We start from the raw sequence: 20,259 nt of genomic DNA, 5'->3' as shown, positions 1-20,259 counted from the left end.
AAAGATGGCCTCATGAATAAGCCTACTCAGGAGAAGGAAGTTAAAACTGCACATCCTTGCAGCTGTGAAGGAAATGCTAGCTACAATGGAGACAGACTTGATCTGCCGTTGCAAGATTGTGCCTAATACAAGGGAATGAGACCCTCTGTTCCTGCTCTCCGTAATGTTGCCCGCTGAATAGGATTGCAGTGGAGACAGTTTTCCCTTTCGCCCAATGTGCAGTGTGTCATGATGATTCCTCATTTATTCTTTACACTGAGAACATAAACACATTCATTCTGGGTCAGTCAGACCGCTGGTACACCTAGCTCAGTATCCTGTCTCTGACAGCAGCTGATGCCGAATGCTTCAAAGAGAGTGGATTGAACAAGGCAATTTTGAGCAATCCCTTCCCCTGTTGTCCAGTCCCAGCTTCTGGCAGTTGGAGGATTAGGGACACCCAGAGCATGGGGGTTTCATCCCTGACCATCTTGGCTAGTAGCCATTGATGGACCTATCTTCCATGAACTTAGTTCTTTTTTGAACCTTCACAATATGCTCTGGCAATGAGTTCTACAGGCTGATTGTGTGCTCTGTGAAAATGTACTGCATTTGGGTTGTTTTCAGCCTGTTGCCTATTAATTTCACCAGATAACTCCTGGTTCTTGTATTATGTGAAGGGGTAAATAACACTTCCCTATTCACTTTTTCCACACCATTCATGATTTTGTAGACCTCTAGTGTATCCCCTCTTAGTTGTCTCTTTTCTAAACTGAACAGTCCCAGTCTTCTTAATCTCTCCTTTTATGGAAGCTGTTACATAATCCTCATCATTTTTGTTGCTCATTTCTGTACCTCTACCACTTCTGATAATCTTCTTTAGAGATGGGGTGACCAGAGCTACGTGCAATATTTAAGGTGTGGGCGTACCATGAATTTATATAGTGGTATTATATTTTCTATTTTATTACCTATTCTTTTACTAATAGTTCCTAACATTGTTAGCTTTTTTTTTTTGACTGCCACTGCACATTGAGCAGATGTTTTCAGAAAACTATGTACAATGATTCCAAGATCTTTCTTGAATGGGAACAGCTAATTTAGCTCACATCATTTTGTATGTATAATTGGGGTTATGTTTTCCTATGTTCATTAATTTGCACTTATCGCCACTGAATTTCAATTGTCATTTTGTTCAGTCAGCCAGTTTATTGAGATCCCTTTGTAACTCTCCACAGTCTGCTTTGGACTTAACTATCTTGAGTGATTTTGTATTGTTCGCAAATTTTGCTTCTGCACTGTTTATCCCATTTTCCAGAGCATTTCCAGATTGCACTAATCCCATAAAACTAAAATAGTGTAAAGGGAAGAATCATAGAGTGATGAGCTGAAACCATAATGGTAGTGGTGGCAATAACTGTAAACATATGATAACAGCTGTCTTCCAAGAGCTTTCCAGGACTGGGTTATCACGACATTAACTCTTCAAAAATTTCCATGGTTAGGTATGGGTACGAACTCAAAGGCCATATCTTTAGCTGGTATAAATACATTGATTCAAAGGAGTTATGCCAATTTATACTAGCTGAGGATCTGGCTTCAGATGTTTTGAGGATTATCTAAAGCATATTCGAATTTATAGCTGGCAGCCCTCAACTATTTACCTAATAGCAAAAAAGTGATCTTCTGGTCTTGCCTGAAAATATACTTCTGTGTGGATTGCTTGTGGGAACATGAGGGCACTGGAAAATAAAAGTGGATAAAGTCTCCTGTTCGATATGCAAGATATAATAATTGTGTGGAACACACTGCTGGGGAATATAGTGGTTGTTTTTGAAAACATCAGTGACATCTGGGCTCACAGTACCAAGGTGGATAGTAAAGCTTAGATATGTACAGTGGACCTCATAACTCAATATGTACCAGCGTTAACTACACCCTTATAGTGTCCATTACAGCATGGTGTTATTAACCCCCATCTTGGCTTTAGTGAAAGGGAGCTATGTATCACTATTAGCATAGTGAAGAGTGAAAAGAACTGGGAAACATCTTTATTATTTTGTATGAGTATTGTGCATGCCTCAGTGCATTTGTTTTTGATGGGTTACTTGCTATGGAGTTAGATCAGACCGTGTTGTTAGAGAAACCAGGCAGGAAAGGTAAAACAATGGCCTAGATAAAGAGCATCCCAGCACAGGTTAACTGCTGTGAAGTGGCAGCTTAGCCCCATCCCTGGTGACATAGCTGAGAACCTGGAAATCAAACAAAACTATCTGTTAAAATTTCTTCCTTACAGAGAGGCAGGGGAGAAGTTATCAGCTGCTTCAGGCTGACACAGGCCCATATTTACCAAGGGGCTTGAGAGGAACCGCCAAGTGTAAGAAAAACAGCATGCGTATAGGTCTCTTAGTTGTTTTAAATATATTTCCCTAATGCTGTGCACCCTTTGGGTAAATAAATCATACATTTTTTGAAGCTTCTTCTGTGGCCACAAGCTTCTGAAGGGACACTTGTTTATGTGCCAAGCCTATTGGGTCTGCCATCATAGGCGTAGTTTCAATTCTTCATTTAGGGGAGCAGATTCAGTCAGGCCAATGGGGCCGCACATGTGTGTGGGGGGGCAAATTCTACACTTGCCAGAGGCCTGTAGTTTGGGGGTCAATTGCCCTCCCCCCCCAACAGTGTCCAGGTCTGCCAGGTATCATGACTGGTCACCAGGATCCCACTGAGAATGTAGGTGGATTGTGGGTCCAACCCCAAAGAGAAGTGGAGGCATGGGCCTGCCACTTGACCAGGGTACTTTTGGGGGCTAGAAAGGAATCTCATAAGGAACAGCATTTTCAGGGCCATGACAGAGGTTCCTTTAAATAAAGTTACTATAGTAACTTCAATAAATATTAAGGAATTGAAGAGGGGCTGGGCAGATCCTCATCTGCAGCAGTGGAGTATTTAATGCAGTCATGGGGGGACACACACTTGTGTTCCTCCTACTCTTGGGGTTGCTTTGTGCTGGTCTGGACTCTCAGTATATTGAAGGAGTTGGAAATTGCTCTAACCTTTGCCTGCTACAAATCACTCCAAGAGACTCTTAAAGCAACTGGAGATTATGAAAGTGGTTTGGAAAGAGTGATATAAATTAGTTAGATTATTTTTTTTATTACCTGATCACCAGAAGCCATCACTTCTATAAATGTTAGTTTTCTGTATAAAACTTTTCTAGAAAGCTTAGAAACACAATACTGAGGTGCTAAAGGCACTAATAAAGAAATGTCTACATATGAGATGGTGGGGAAAAGATTTGGATAGACAAATTACCCCAGAGGAATGGGCTCTGATCCTGAAAAGAGGATCAGTCTGTAGCATGATGAAAGAAAATGTCTTTAAAAAGTTGTTTCAATGGTGCTTCACGCCAGTCAGGTTAAAAGATACACTGAGAGAAATGAAAGGGGTAAATGGTAGAGAAATTGTGGTGAAAGAGGAGAGCTTTTGCAGGTATGGTGGACATCCCCAGTTATTTGATAGTATTGGGATGCAATTTATAACCAAATGTTACAAATTGTTGGATATTTATTAGTGAATAATATTTTGGTAATCCTCCTGGAAATAGTTACAGTCAAAGAAATAAAGAATTAATGTCTCATTTGCAGTAGCTGCTAGACTACTAACAACCTGTCATTGGAAAAAGAAAAAAATGTCCAGACATGGAGGAATGGCTCAAAAAAACACAGGAGGCTCTCAGAAAAATTAGGTTTCAGAGTAACAGCCGTGTTAGTCTGTATTTGCAAAAAGAAAAGGAGTACTTGTGGCACCTTAGAGACTGACCAATTTATTTGAGGATAAGCTTTCGTGAGCTACAGCTCACTTCATCGGATGCCACACCTTAGAGACTAACCAATTTATTTGAGTCTCTAAGGTGCCACAAGTACTCCTTTTCTTTTTGAGAAAAATTAGGAGATCAGTTACCTCGCAAAATAGTCAAAAGGTCAAATAGATACTTCGATATTTGGCTACTACTTATACACTATTCAAAGTACATTCATCTATAAAAACTCCAGCACCCCGTCCACTTTTTCTTAGCATTAACATCTGATAGACCCACATTGTTTGATAAATATGAGAGTTAGCAATTTCACATAATTTAATAAAACTAACAGAGCAACATGTCCTGGATGGTATAGAGAGACTCACTCTTTAATATGGTAACATCCTGTTAAATAGAGAGATTTGATTATTATATTACTGCTTCTCTAAATAAACAAAAACCGCACTGTGGTAATTATTGTTTTGTTTATGATATTTACATGGCAACACTTTGTAAACCCATTTAAACTTCCTAGAGAAATAAATCATTTTAAAAAGCTGCTGGGGATTACTATGACATGCGGATTTCAAGCCACGCCACACCACACCACACCTGAAAGCCAGAGAAGATTGTGACAAACCCCAAATGGAATTTCAGTTTTAATCCCTTTGCTGCCTCACTGTTCCACAAGAGATCAGGCACTGCAGTGTAACTCCTAATCTTTAGCTTGATTACTCTAGTATTCAGTTAAAAGCAAGTTTTGATTTTATATAAATTGTCAAATTGACATCTTCCAGTAAACACCGGAAACTACTGTATCTTGGAGTAAACGATATGCTATGCTTTTTTGTTCTTACCTGACATTTCATAGTATATGAATTGCTTTGCTCTACCTTGGTATTGAGGAATTTTGGTAACTTCTAGAACAAGCCATTTAAATTCCTAAACCCTGTTCTTTATATTCTCCTCTCCAGAAGTCAGTACTCCATATAAACTGGCCATATATGGATAATTGTGAACCTCAAATGTGATTTGTTTTTCAAGTATAATCTGTTGACAGTAAAAACACTTCTGTGCATAACAGGGCATGCAAGTTGAACTAACGTGCTGGGGGAAGTCATTTATGGGATTAGAACATAGACTGTTTTTTCCCAGGTGAAAATAAATCTACACACTCAAGTTGTAGTTAATGAGAAAAATTCACCCCGGCATGATTCCACTGAAGTGAGTTATTCCAGCAAAAAATTCGGCCCACTAAGTCCATGCACACTTGCCTGACTTGTATTCAAAGAGATTAACTGAATAGCATTTTATGTATACACAGAATAATTAATGAATGGTCTTTTGAGGTTTCTTTCATTAACTTGTAATGTTTTCCACTTATCACAGAACAGGTATGTGGTATAGAAGCACAAAGCTGCTTGTGTAGTTGTACTCAGTCTTTAATTTCTAGGAATCAAAATACTTGGGGAAAATGTCATGCAGTTTTTCTTAAAGGGACTCATTTTGAGCCTAATTTTTAAAGAAACCCCCAACATTCTAGAATGATTTGGTCCTGCCAACTATTATTCAGTCACGTGTTTTTGCATTTCAATAGTACTGTACTTCTGTGATTAGCTGAGAGCTGTTAGAATGCTTTCTGAATTTTATTACAGCTTCAAAAGGTAACTTATTTATGGAGACATCCTTTAGATCTGCAGTCACACTGCATTTTTAAAGGGACAGTATGTGTCAGAAACTAAATAATTAAGATCCATGCCTCCTCAGCATTTTATTTCAAATTTTAAATATTACATAAGAAATTTTCCCAATGGAAATCAAGACTTTAAAGTGAGACAGACTAGGATAGAAAAATCACTACATTGTAAAATGAACCTTATACATCTAGAATCCTACAAATAGTTCAAACAGTTACAAAATAGTGTATGTTTGAAAGTCAGTAAATACTGGCAATTTTTTTGTTATCACTTTGTATATTTTAGCTTGTGATGGGGTACTTGATTTTGACTATTAAACGGCCTTTAGAAAACACAAGGCCTACTTGTTTTCAACCTCCAATTCAATTTTAAACAAACATCGGTGCTGTTATACCAAAGACAGGTTTTATGAAGCAACCCAGGATGTGACTTGACACAATTAGCTTACGATATGTAAAATCTGGAGTCCATACACATCTGTGGTAGTGGGGACAGTTCCTTTAAGAACTAAGCTTCCTAGATGGAAAGTCTGGGTGCGGCACTGTGAAGCTCTTGTTATGCACAGCCAGTCAGAACCAGACACAGAATAAAGGAGATTTCTTTCGAGCACCTTAAGCACTGAGTGATCACTGAACACCACATGGTACCGGGAGTAAAAAGGAACTAGGATGATACCCTGAGTGGAAGAATGGAGCAGTAAAAAGCCCCCACCACAGCTGAAACTTTCTGAAAATGTGGAAAACAATTGGAGAAAGTTTGAACAGTTATCTGCAAGCAATGGGTGCCAGCAGAAAGGAAGAGAGTGAGAAGGTAGCCTTGTTTCTGACAATAGCTGGTTCTGAAGCACTTTGTGTTTAACTTTTTTCCAGCTGATTCAGGCAGAGGAGGCTAACTATGTTACAGAAATGTGAGCTGTACTGCACTGCATGCAGAAAGGAAACATCTGAGAAATGTTTTAAACAGAAAGTACAAAAAGATGAAACCATGGAAGATTTTGTGACTGATCTAAGGCTGAATTCTGAAATTTTGTGGGGCTGAGTCCTCAATAAGAGACCAGATCATAATTGGGATTTGGAATAAAAAACACAGAATACCGTAAAACCCAGAGTTAACCCTTGAAAAAGAAATTAGAATTTGACAAGCAAAGGAAATCACCCAATCCAGAATGAAGGCTTTGCAGAATGGACAGTGCTCTGACACTGTAGAATTTATAGAGAATCCAAAATACCACAGGGAAAGAGACCTAAGGCAGAAAGTCATGCCAGAAAGTTGGAGTCCAGCAAAAATAGCACATGGCGCTGCGCATGCTGTGGCAACCAACACAAGCGAAGTCAATGCCCGGCACATGGGAAAAGATGCATGAATTGTATTATATCACTTTGCAAGCACCACCGAGTCTGCACATCATGCACGAAGAGGGTGGTGACAGCACCACTACCTGAAATGGAAAAAACCTGTCCAATATCGGATGAAATGTGGATTGTGATTACCGGAGCTATTGCTCAGGATTAGACTCTGTAGAAAGTAATAGAGGCCATTAGCACATGGGGGCTATGATGGCATATTCCCAGTCCCTATTATCAATTTAAGGGGAAGCTTCCAGAAATAGATGGGATTCTGTTAAGGTTTCAGCATGGTAATTCCTCAGGTACTACAGGAAAAAAAATATGTTGAAGGTCATTCAGGGATTGAAAAATATAAGAGAAGGGCCAGAGATGTTTTCTACTGGCCTCAAATGAAAAGTGATGTTGAGGAAACTGTTAAAGATTGTTGCTTAAGCCAGGTATACACACCAAATCAAGCAAAAGAGTTTGTGTTGGTGGCATGGGAAAAACTGGCTCCCAAAGAAAAGTAGGCATAGATTTGTTTATGCTGCCTGGAAAAAAATAATATATTGGTTCTAGACTATTATTCTCATTTTCCTGAGAGCCTTACTAGAAGACACTACAGTTAAGCAAAGGACTGTGCATATCAAATCTCCTTTTGCTAGATATGGTTTACCTGACATCATAATGTCTGACAATGGATCAAGTGGGCATAAGTTTAAGCAGTTTGCAGTAAAGTAAGTGTCCCTATTATTCCCAATCCATGAATTGGTAGAAAATGTCAAAATAAAGCACCTAGTGAAAGGCTGCAGTCTGACCCTGATCCATATTTAGCACTGTTGAATTATATAACTGCATCAGTGAATCATGGGTAGTCACCAGCTAACATCTTAGTCAATAGAAAACTGACAACAAGAATACCTGCACTGTTAGAAACTAATGTCAGAGTCACTGGGGACCTGCACGTGTATAGAGATAAGGCGAATCAAAACATTCAGTATGAATTGGGGTCCTAAGAAAATGTCATGCTCTCACCATGATGGGAAACAATGGTTGCAAACTGCAGGGGTGTCACTAGACATTGTCACAGGGTCATCTGAGGTTGTCACCTGAGATTGACACATACTATGTAGGAATAAGTGATACTTTCTCCAAGTCCCAGAAGAAAGAAAGATAAGAGGCACTTTGTCTGCTGTTGCACAAGAAGGTCTCAGGCAGGCAACAACCAAAGGAAGCTGAGATAATGGAGCCTCAAGATATGAAACAACAAGAGCAAGTGGACAGGCTACTCCTGGATAGCAGTAGTAGGGCACTGCTGCTGGCAAGAGGTAGCACATCCACTTGTTCTGGTTGTTTATCTCATTGATTTTCCAGGGGATTCCTCCAGGTCCAAGTGAGAGTGCAGGACACCTCAAAGACTAATTGAACATGGTGAGTAAGTTTCGTTATAGGTTTGTAATTGTGTATTGCATTAATATGGGGGGGGGTTGTTAAGTTTTGACTTGGAAGGGAAGATGTGGTTTCGAAGACTGTGCCTTTAAAGGCTCAACTTCCCAAACTGAGTCTGGTGGGGTCTTGTGAAGCTCTTTTATTTATGCATGGCCAGGTGCAATCCATTACAGAATAAAGGAGCTCTCTTGCAAACACCTTAAGCACCGCGGGTTCACTAACCACCACAATATCCTTGCATTGCTAACGTGCTGAACCTGAAGGCTTGCCAGATGAGATGTAGCCATTAAATTCCTTCTGTTGCATTCCACTGTCCTCCACTGGCTGGAATTAGAAGTATGCAAGTGTGTGTCAAGTCCTAAACTGCAAACAGCAAATCAAGAGTCTTTTGCTTTAATGGTAGCAGGACAATCCATATTCTATCCCTGCTGCTTCCACAAAGTTCTTAGCAGCCATGGTGTGTAAAAAACACCCTAAGAATTTAGATGACCACAAGTATATTCAAACATATAGGTGAGAGTTTAGATAGCTGTTCTGTAACTTTTATGGTATCAAATGCTCTTTGTGATCCAGCACCCAGAGAGAGGGGAGACAATATGGGTTTGCCTGCTGTCATGATCAATGTGTTTCCTTCTGAACAGAAGATTTTTTTTGTTGTTAAATAAAGTGGCTACAGACACCGACACAAAAGCTTTCAAACAGTTCGAGTTCTAGCTTTGTCTTTATTTACCAAGGGCAGAAGTACTTGGCAGCTTAGTCAATTGGTGGTGACTAAGCCAGCACCCAAAGCCCTCTTCCCTATTCTGCACACAATCTCCTTGGTTCTGCTGGCCCATGATACAGCTGACAATGTAGAGTCAAGGAGGGGGTAAGCAGCCTTGTAGAGGAGTGCGGGGAAGGGGGGCTGAGTATGAGGAAAGCAGGGCTTGAACTCTGGGAGAAGCTCCTCTTCGCCCTCCCTCCTTACAGGTCAACCTACCCTTCTTTCCTGTTATGCAGAGCTTAAATTCCCCTATGCTTCTCCCTAATGTTTCACACCCATCGCCATACCCCTTTCCCCAGGCTCTTATTCCAGAACCCCTACCACTACCACGTTCAGCCTATAAACGTTTATATGCGAGCTGAGTGAGCATTTACTTGCCTTTTTAGTGCTCGTGTTGATGATGTGTATGCTTCAACCCCCTTAAGTGTACTGCCATGCCCCCATGAATACACCTTTTGTCAGAGGGGAACAGAAACAGATGTACTGTGAAAGAGCATATTCAGGACATTTGGGAACTTCCCTCTAGCATTAAAAGATGTGTGGCCTCTGGGATGGTTTGCCATAGACTTAGTTCATGTGGCAGTTAAAAGAGCTATTAAATGTTGTAGACAAATTGTGAATATCTTGTCATTGACAAGGCACTAGGTATAATGAAGTGGGGGAAATAAGTGGTGGTTGGCAATGCTCCAAGATTAGTGCTGGACAGATCTTAGAGAGTCTGCTGCAATTGCTTAAGGTTTGGAGGTCTGACTCATCGAACTTGCATCATCATTCTGAACTATGGTCATTCATAGGTCAACATACATTTTTTTTAAAATACCCCTCATGTCCCCTTTATTTTGGAGAAGGTGAGCTGAGATGTAGGGCAGATCAACATGATGAAAGAAAGTGTCCTGGTCTGGCCCAATTAACTTTGCAGGAGTAGAGGGGGTATAATCCTAGCTCTCCTAACCCAAAGGGTGGTAGAGGAACTGGGTCTGCTGCCTTTTCCTAGGTCTGGAGCTGCCTTTGTTGCACTGGCGAGGTGGTGAAGACCCAGAGGCTTAAGATAATGTCCTCCTGCCACATTTGCTCCCCCTAAAGCCACTTCATGTCAGGATCCTGCTCAGAGGTGTGCTCCAGATGCATAAAGTGCACTCCCTGCAGAAGCTCCTGGGATCACTCCAGGGAGATAGTCAGAAAACTGACAAAAATTTCACCCAGGAATGAAAACGCAAGTTTGTGAATTTCATTTCCATTTCTCAACCATCTCTAGTGTCCACATTCCAGTGTGCAAAGCTGAATTGTACAGCAGAGAGGGAGGGATTTGGGCCATAGCAGCCTTCTGAGCCATGCCACATTGTTGTACCTCAAGAAAGACATGGTCAGTGCATTTATGTTGTTGTAGCACCCTAGCAAAGTGTGCATGATCAAATCATCTGTGCATGGCTAGCTCAGAGAGTAAGGACTGTTTGGAGTTACTCTTGTTCTATAGTTGTATAGGATCTTGATTTTAGTGACGAGTCAAAAGGTCACATCATGTGAAAATGCTACAGAAGTAAGGAATTGGATATAAGGGAAGCAGTTCTAGCTGATAAATTTATATTTTTTCAAATTTTAAAAGTGAATCTTTTGTATTATACACAGTTTTGATAAATGTTAGTGTAATGTATAAAGTTATCTCAAGGTTGTGTAAAACCTCAAGTGTGCAAAAGTAAAAGCCATTGAATTAGATTGATTTACATATTAAACTCTGAGCAGAGATTAAACACTAGAATGTTACCCCGGTGGAATGTTTCCAAAAAGAGTTATAGAAAGTGAAATCGTTTAGAAGCGAATGACTAGCTATCCTCACTGTGCAGTAAGTGCCACATATCCTGGCATTATACTGCTAAGGTTGTTGCCAGTGGAGGCTCTTGAGGTGGAGCACTGCCACTTTCAGCTTGCAGGGCTCTTTTCATGAGGGCTTCTCAACGCTGGAATTTGCCACTTAGTCTGCTCAGGGCTGGCTCTGAGAACCTTTCAGACATGCTACAATATCGCTCTTCTCTCAAGTTCTTGGGGAAGAGGCAGGGGTGGAGATTACTGAAATGCCTGCTCTGGTGATTTTATTCTTCTTCTTCTGGTGGCTGTTTGTGATCATTTCAGATTTTGACACTGGAATTTATGTTGGGTAAAGGTTCCAGCAGTGTCCCATGGTGGTGAACACACAAGGAATCTCTTTCCCCCAGGCTGCTCACTTAAGAACCAGACAACATTACACTTCTCTCCACCTCCTTCACACCTATGGAGGATAGACTATCTCCTGGGGTGGGGTAGTTCTACATTGCCCCCAACAGGGCAGTATGTGCAAGGCACATGACCCCCTAATGATTATAACTCAAAGCAGCTGGATTTCCTTTATCCTACAGTTCTTAAAAGGATAGTGGTAGAATATAAGGATAAATGGCCCCTTATACTGTCGTCATCTTCTTCTTCAACACTTAGCTGTAGTCAGCCTTAGCAATCGTTTGCCATTTGGTCCGTTACTGTGTGGCCAGAAGGGCTTGATGGTCCGAGAGCCCAACACTGGAGCAGACTTGATGAACCAGACTTGATGAACCAGGGGGTCTGTCTCTGGGTTCCCTCCACCCCTCGGTTGGTGAAATTTTCTGCCGACGTCACAAGCCACATGGAGAATGGCATTCTCTGGAACGTCTTGTGACATTATTGCAACATTGTCCAAAAAGCGTAAGGTGCTGTCTGTGGACAATGTCCCCAGTAGTCTGTAGACTGGAATGACCATAAACATCTGCATTACAGATGAGGTCATTTTACTTTATGCCCAATATACTGCATTTGGATTTTGTGTGAGAAAAGCCTCCAGTCTGAGCGGCATAGTGTCCATGTTTCACAGCCATACAACAATACGGGGAGGATACAGCTCAATAGATCCTGAACCTGACAGCTGTCTTCTACTTGTTAATAATTAATGCTCTCTGTGCTGTCTTATTACTCATGCCCTTTGTTGCGAATTTCTTTTCCTCCCTTCTTCCTATTTCTTCACATCAGTCACCTTTCTTTCCCCCCTCCCCCCACCTTGGCTCCCATCCCACCCCATCTTCTCTCAGCAATCCACACTGTTTATGGTTATATTTGTTTCTTTTGTTTATCTGTGTCTAGTGCACATGGGGGCCAATCTGGCAGTCACATCTTGTGTCATATTTCCTCTGAAATATTGTTTCATTTCAAGACTTCATTAGGACTTCCACCCATGGATCAGCTGCAGAATTTGGCCTCTGTCTTGTCTCTCAAGGGATAAAAACACATCTACAGCTCTTAAGCCAAATGCATGTCAATATCATCTTCAGTTAAGCTTGCACAAAAATATCCCTTTCTTTCCGAATCCTCTTGGCATGAATACCAAATGATCCAATGCCAAATGCTTGGCTGTTGTAAGAGTTCTCATTTTCACACACCACATACTTAGTGGAACTTTCCCACTGACTTATTTAAAATCAGTAAAATGAGCTGGATTATATTGTTTTATCTACTAGAAGATTGTAAATGGTTATGTATTAGTGACTGCTTTATGGTTACACCTGCTGAACTCTGGCTTCAATTTTAATAACTGTATTGGATTTTAATGTTCTTCCCAGTGTAACCCTTCTGCCAGGTGGAGCCAGCAGCAACAAGGGCCGGGTTCAATATCTAGGGGTTCCTTTTCAACAATACATCACAAAAAACAGCTTGAGCCCCCACCCAGTGACCTGGGACAATTACATACCACCCCCTGGGTGCCTCTAAGAGGCAACACTTCCCCTCTCTCAAGCACAGAGTCTGAATGCAGCAAAACTTTTAATAAAAGGAGGAAATTAACTCAGCATTAATTTGGGAAAACACCGCAATTAAGGCTCATAAACACAAACCATGAGCAAAAGACCCACCCCCAAGTAAGTTGGGCAGTGTCCTTTCCCCCTCAGGGTCTTAAATCCAGCAACCCAAAAGTTCCTTTAACGTACCCATCCCTACTCCGTACCCCACTCACAGTTGGTGTCCTTGGCCAGTGCAGCCCCAGAGTTCACCTCCCACCCTGTGTGGAAGGCAGGGTGGGAGAAGGAGGCACCTTACATGTTGCACTGCTCGGGCACTTGCTTGTCACCCCAGCGGCCAATGCCACACCTCTGCAGGGCTCTGCTCTGGCCCTCTCCACCAGCCTCCCTGCTAGCTGCTTGCCACGCCTCTTCACCAGCTGCCCTGCTGGTCATGCCTCTCTGCTACCCGCTTGCCACGCCTCTCCACCCTTCTGGTCACGCTTCTCCACCAGCTGCCTGCTCACCAAGATGTCTTCCACCTCCCCCACACTTAACACAGCTCTGTGATTTCAGCTGCTAGTGCACTGCTGGTGCACCCTGGCAGTCTCTTGCAATAGAGACACTGTCCCAAAGTAGCTCTAATACTTAGACCTAGGTATCAGTGATTTCAGCTCTGCAGCATGTAACAAGACTCTCAATTGAGTCTAAATTGGCTCTTTTATTATACCATGGGGCGGAGGGGGTGTCAAATGGTGCCTAGGACCCTTAAACAGGATCCACACCACCAGGTACAAGTACCTGTCCCCACCCTCTCTCCACTCATTGGGCTTTGGAACTCATGTCCTCTGCCTAGCAAGTGCTGTTCAGTGGAGGGTGAGTCCCTCCATTGGGGTATGCCAGGTACATTTCTGCTGCTTTCGGTTCACACAACAAGAATAGCAACGCTTTATTACTCCTGTCCCAATAACAAGGAAACTGGGGATCCAACACCAGCCGCAAGTGATCATTTGGGCAAGCAGTCCCATCGTGCTGAACGCCTAGGCAGGGTGGGTGTGTCCATGCAAACTAGATTAACTTCTGAAGTCTTTTTTTTCACAGCTCACCACTAGGTGTCAGGGGAGAGCTCATAAAGACTTGCTTACACCAGCTTTGTTCTAAGAAGGTCTTAGGAAATGAGATTTTGCCTAACCCAATAGTGTGTGAAAGTTCCCATCTTCTGTTGAATGTGGGGTTTTTTATTGCAAAAATGCTCCTTAACATTTGGAGAAAAAACATTTCTTACTATTTAGTTTGTGTCATTTACACTAAAGAATTTTAAGTTTGGAAGTCCTTTTAATCAATTCATTCAGATGATGGACACTTCTAATTCTTATGAACCATTCAGTAGGGCTTGTTTTCATTACTTCTTAAGTACATGCCTTCACATGGAATAATGTGAATGTCACACAACTAATCTGGATAGTCCTAGTAATTTCCTTGTGAAACAAATGTGTCAGACCACAATATTGAAAACCTATTTACAAAAGCTATAAAATTAAGTTTAGATATTGAAAATGGGGAAATACTTTCCTAAGTAGACTGTATTGCTATGAATTTTCAAAATCAGTTTAGATATAAAAAACTATTTGCTAACTTGTAGGTGTTTCTTGCTTTTCCCCTGGTTGTCTTTATAGTTCCTCTAGACATGAACTTAAGAGATAATTAAAATAATCATGCCTGCACTCTCAAGGCACCTATACCTCAAGGCAAATCAGTTATTTTATTACTAGTTTCTTATGGTACTTGGACACTCAGAAAATATAAATAAGGCTTTTTCAGTCACTAAGTATGCAGATGATCTCATTTAGTCACTTAAATCAGATTCTGAGTTCTTATTAAACAGAAATTCAGATTATGTTAATGTATTATTTATAGTGATTTGGGTTTACACCAACTCCCAGAAGATTCTTTCCTCTTCCTTATATTATACAAAATCTATATGAAGTCTTTGGGAGAGCTGGTTAGAGAACAGAGGCTGAAGTGCTAGGTATGCACAGATTTAGCTCAACATCTCCTTTGTGTCAAACAAGTGCCAGAACTAAAGAGGCACAATTTCTCTTCCCTAATCCTGGCTTCCTTTCAGGATCTAGTGTTTGCAAATATAGCTATAAATGGGCACTCTGGGAGAAGCCCTAAGAATGAGGGAGCTAGCTTGCTTGTGCATATACTGTATCCCATATCCAACCCAGCAACTGGCGCTCTGAATTTTTCTGTATAGATTATTCAGGTCCCTAACAGGAATTATCTGGGGTGAAGGGGAGCACATTGTAGGCCAGATGACGGGTGCAGTGTTAATTTGACTATTTTGCTTAGAAGTGATAGAAATGTAAGCCTATGAGATGCAACAAATACAGGATTAGGGAAAAAGAATGACAATTTCAACTGGGGAAAACAATATAATGACTGAAGTATAATAGCAAAAAGCAATTAGATTGCTTTTACAGTTCAAGACAGAATCTTGATATTCGTGGAAAGTTATTGAAAAAATTTGGGACGTTTTATTAAGCCCTGTGTTATCTCCCTGCTTTTCAGTGCTGTAGATTTTTCAACCATATTGCCAACAATATACCTGGTGAACAACAATACAGTTTTAAATTGGTTTGGTTTCTAAGAATCAGAACATCCACAAGACAATTGTAGACAGAGAATCTTTCAGGAGAATTTGTAATGAAAAATTACAAAATTTAAGTCACATGCTCTTGAAAAATTTTACTTAGGGACCTGGAATTCTTAACTACTGCAAAATTAAATACATGCCAAGGCTTCTTGACCAGTTTCTTGAATAGCTGAATCACTGTAGTCTGATCATTTTGATCCAAGTCCAATTACTCTGAAATATGAAATACTGCAGAAAAATTATTTTATGGCAGCTGATTTAAACATTTAAGATACTTTTCCAGTTAGCTGATCCCTTGTCTACGTGCAAGTTGTTTCCTCAACTCTTTTCAAGATTCAAAATTCTGCTACTATTTGTTATTAAACCTTTATATAAAGATAATGCTTTTATACTTGTCATGCCTGGTGGCCTCATATTTTTCCAGATCAGAAGATGCATGGATAAAAGAATCTAAAACTTACGACCTTAAATGCAACATTTTAACTGCATATGATTTTAGAAATAACAGAAAGCTAGATTATATTTAATATTTTGAGAATTACAAAAACAGTTAAAGTCTCATCCTTCCAACAAACTATCAACAGTATAAGTGCCAGATTGAATCCAGCAACTGCATGAAAAGGGTATCTTACTCAATCTCAATTTTGCATTTCATGGTAGAAATTGAAACTTAAAAAAATCCCAATAAGTTTCTTTTTCTTATTGTCTACAAGCTCCCAATTAAGACTCCATTAGATTTGAGAGAGAGAAGGTAGGTAAGGTAATATATTTTATTAGACCACCTTCTGTTGGTGGAAGGGACAAGATTTCGAGCTTCACAAAGCTCTGTTCAGGTCTGGAGAAAGTAACCAGAGTTTGTCAGCTAAATGCAAGGTGGGACAGATTTAAGCATAAAGAGTTTCACACACGCTGTGGGAGACCATTACAATACAGAGGGCAAATAAGGGTTAGCAGGCAGTAGGATGTGTTACAGATTATTGTAATGAGCCATAAAACCAGTGTCTCTGTAAATCAATGGGTTTTAGTGTCCAGTAGAATTATGAAGTTAAATTATGAATTATGAAGTTGTCTTTTGAAAGCGTTTCCTTTCAGGACGAGGACTGAGAGGTCAGATGTGGAGTGATCATTATGTGAAAAGGGTTTGCCGGAGGGTGATATGGTTTCTGTCTTTTTTTATCATTTTTCTGTGTGTGTGAGTTCATTGAATATCTGGTTTCACCCACATAGTTGTTATTGGGGCATTTAATGCACTGGATGGGGTACACCATATGCTTTGATAGGTGTGTGTAGGACCCATGGATCTTGAAAGGTGTTTTGTGGTAGGTATTGATCATCATAGCAGTGAAGATGTCTTGGCAGATTTTGTGTCTGTTGTTCTGGTATTAGTTTTGATTTTTTTGGTGGAGGGGCACAGCTGACAAGATAGCAATTATACACTTGCAAAAGAACCTGGGCTTCCTTCAGCCATATGAATCATGAACCATTCCATTCTTTGGAGGCTAAAGCCTCCATGAGCTTTTCTCTGATATTAAGACATGAATCTTATTTGGGCATAGTGGTTTAGAAACATGAAGTGTATGTTGTTTTTTGATTATGGGTCCTAACCAAAACTCTGGATCTGAATATTGTAGCTTGGAGACTTTATCCAGTGTTCACATATATAGTTGATACCTCTCTCATGTCTCACTGACATGTACCTCTTCCTCTCGTATACTTTATATATTTCGGTGTAAAGGTGAGTAAAATATGAATAAATGTGCTTGCTGATTTATGTTATGACATTTGTTATACAGGCTCTATATAATGCAAACTGTTTTAGTCCCTCTTGTTTTCCAGGGCTAAAACTGATGGACAATTATGAAAATTCAAGCACTTGAAATGTATAGGCAAATAAGGTTGCAAGGGATTATTCAATAGCTAGTGTCATGCATAACATTGCAATTATCAATGCAAAAAATATGTAGACATATTTGCTTGCAGGATAAGCTATCCAAACAAAGAAGGCTGAAACCTTTGACTCTCAGTGGAGTTTGGCCTCAAAACTTCATCTACTGCATAGTTGTGCTTCTGAATCAAACATGAAGATTTGGCATGTTCTAGTTTCTCATCTGCCCTTTAGAGTAGTGATCTTTGTGCAGCTAGTGCCTTCTCTGTGGTATCAAGTTCTTGTTAATTTTAAGCAGTTGTATGTAGAGATTCTGAAAAAGTAGAAAGAAAAGGAGTACTTGTGGCACCTTAGAGACTAATCAATTTATTTGAGCATGAGCTTTCGTGAGCTACAGCTCACTTCATCAGATGCATAGCTGTAGCTCACGAAAGCTTATGCTCAAATAAATTGGTTAGTCTCTAAGGTGCCACAAGTCCTCCTTTTCTTTTTGCGAATACAGACTAACACGGCTGTTACTCTGAAACCTGAAAAAGTAGACTAATACATACCTTTGTTTAGATGTTAGCACGTCAAATTGAGAAGGATAGCACCTTATTGTTACTATTTTTTATTTGCATTGCCATAGTGCCTACAGGCCCAAAGCATGGTTCAGGTCCCCACTAAGCTCGGCAAGGTACACACACAATCATCATTTATCATCATTCATTGAGCATAACAGCAGGAGAGAGTATTTGAGTGGAGAAGCTTAGGTGATGTATTTCAGAGTAGCAACTATGTTAGTCTGTATCCGCAAAAAGAAAAGGAGTACTTGTGGCACCTTAGAGACTAACAAATTTTTTTGAGCATAAGCTTTCGTGAGCTACAGCTCACTTTATCGGATGCATGCAGGAGAAAATACAGTGGGGAGATTTTATATACACAGAGAACATGAAACAATGGGTATTACCATACACACTGTAACCAGAGTGATCAGGTAAGGTGAGCTATTACCAGCAGGAGAGGAAAACAAAAACAAAAACACCTTTTGTAGTGATAATCAAGGCCCACCTTGATTATCACTACAAAAGGTTTTTTGTTGTTGTTTTTGTGGTGATGTGGTGGTTGGTAATCACCCAGAGACAAGGTGCTTGACAGACATCTGCTTCATTCAGTGTCGCAATTCCAGCTGCCTCTGAGTTATACAACATGGGCCTCTGCATTAGACAACCTGAGCCTCTCAAAGGTATACTTTCCCACAGTGATACAGTTCAGATCACTGGTTGTAAATGAGAGTTTTATACCAGCTCACTGAGAAGCAAATCCCCCTACAAATGTGTTAGGTTTATAGGAAATCAAACGCATGTCAGCAAGCAGCCTGTTGTCATTCCGTGAACTTTTTCTCCCATAGATCAGGCTCAGCATATCTGATAACAATGTTCAAATTAGAAGCTCTGGACAGAATATTACTCTGAAACCATGTCCTTGTGTACTACCAAATCATCAAGATTTATGGTCCTCTTTTATAAACTTCTGAGACAATTAGCCACAAAAGATTCAATATGCACAAATACCCAAACAATTACTGCAAATAGTGGTGTGATGTGTCAGGAGCAAGGCAGCCCACCAACAATTTTACTGTTGCTCTGCTATCAATCTGTTGCTTTTGACAGATGCATTAACAGTAGTGGCCAGCTGATTCAAATCTTTCAAGGTAAGTACTTTCTCCCCTTAAACTGACTGCTTATAAAAGCAAAGCCTGATCTCATTCTTCTTTCTTACAGATAAATGTAATTGTGAGTTAACCCATTTTGAAGGCAGGCAAATTAAATTGCTGATAACAGTTCTAAAGCAGCATGAAACAGAATTTGATTGCTCAGTTTTCCTTTCTGTTGCCCTAGGATTCTTGAAGTTGTCTTTAGCACACACAGAGTTCTGTGCATGATTAATTCCATGTCACTCAGCTCAATTTTCTGACAGTAAAATGAATGCTGTAGCAGGGTGAGTCATGGGTGGAGAGAGCCATCTCAAGGACAAGCCAAGGGTACTAATGGCAATAGCCTGATGAATTTAAGATTCAGGACAGCTTATGGAACAGTTCAACAGTCCTCATCCTCGAGGTGTGCAAATTTAGGAAGTTGTGGCTTCAGTACTGAAGCCAGACTCTTTTAAAATCAGCCAAAGTCAGTTTTGTTTAATCTTTGGTAAACTATTTTATTTAAATTTTGCAGTCCTCTTCTATGACATTATACAGAACAATGTTATATAAAACAATCCTTGCTTTACCAACAGATGCAGTGCAAATATAGCAAATTCAAAGCATGCATAACAAAGAAAGAGAGAAAATGTGGTGAAACTATAGCAGATAGAAACAACTTTAGGATATTTAACCAGGAGAAAGAATTATTAAGTAACAAAATATAATATATTTTTAAGTCTGACTCTGAGTGTTAATTAATAAATAATTGTCTCCATCTGGCCTTGATACTTTTTTAAAGAGTTTAAATAAGTGTCAGATTTATAGCACTGGGAATACACCCACTTTTTCAATGAGGGGCAGATTATAGCAAGCTCAAAAGTGATCTGTACAGGGGAGGAAGTGTGCACACAGCTAGGGTGACCAGATGTCCCAATTTTATAGGGGCAGTCCCGATATTCGGGGCCTGTTAACCCCTGTCATAAATATAAAGGGAAGGGTAACCACCTTTCTGTATACAGAACTATAAAATCCCTCCTGGCCAGAGGCAAAACCCTTTCACCTGTAAAGGGTGAAGAAGCTAAGATAACCTCGCTGGCACCTGACCAAAATGACCAATGAGGAGACAAGATACTTTCAAAGCTGGATGGGGGTGGGGGGAACAAAGGGTTCTGTGTGTGTGTGTGTGATGCTTTTGCCGGGAACAGATCAGGAATGCTCTTCAGAACTTCTGTTATGTTAGTAAGTAATGTAG

At 40.3% G+C, this 20,259-nt stretch overlaps 1 protein-coding gene across 5 annotated transcripts in view; it reads left to right on the top strand.

Moving 5' to 3' along the window:
- Window positions 1-20,259, top strand: part of ATP2B2 (ATPase plasma membrane Ca2+ transporting 2) — a 340,359-nt gene that overhangs the window by 64,010 nt on the left and 256,090 nt on the right. The gene's annotated exons all lie outside the window — the stretch shown is intronic.

The sequence above is a fragment of the Lepidochelys olivacea genome, assembly GCF_965140295.1.
Source record: "Lepidochelys olivacea isolate rLepOli2 genome assembly, chromosome: 7".
NCBI lineage: Eukaryota > Metazoa > Chordata > Testudines > Cheloniidae > Lepidochelys > Lepidochelys olivacea.
Note: the sequence above shows the minus strand (reverse complement) of the source record. Positions and strands in the feature narration are given on the sequence as shown.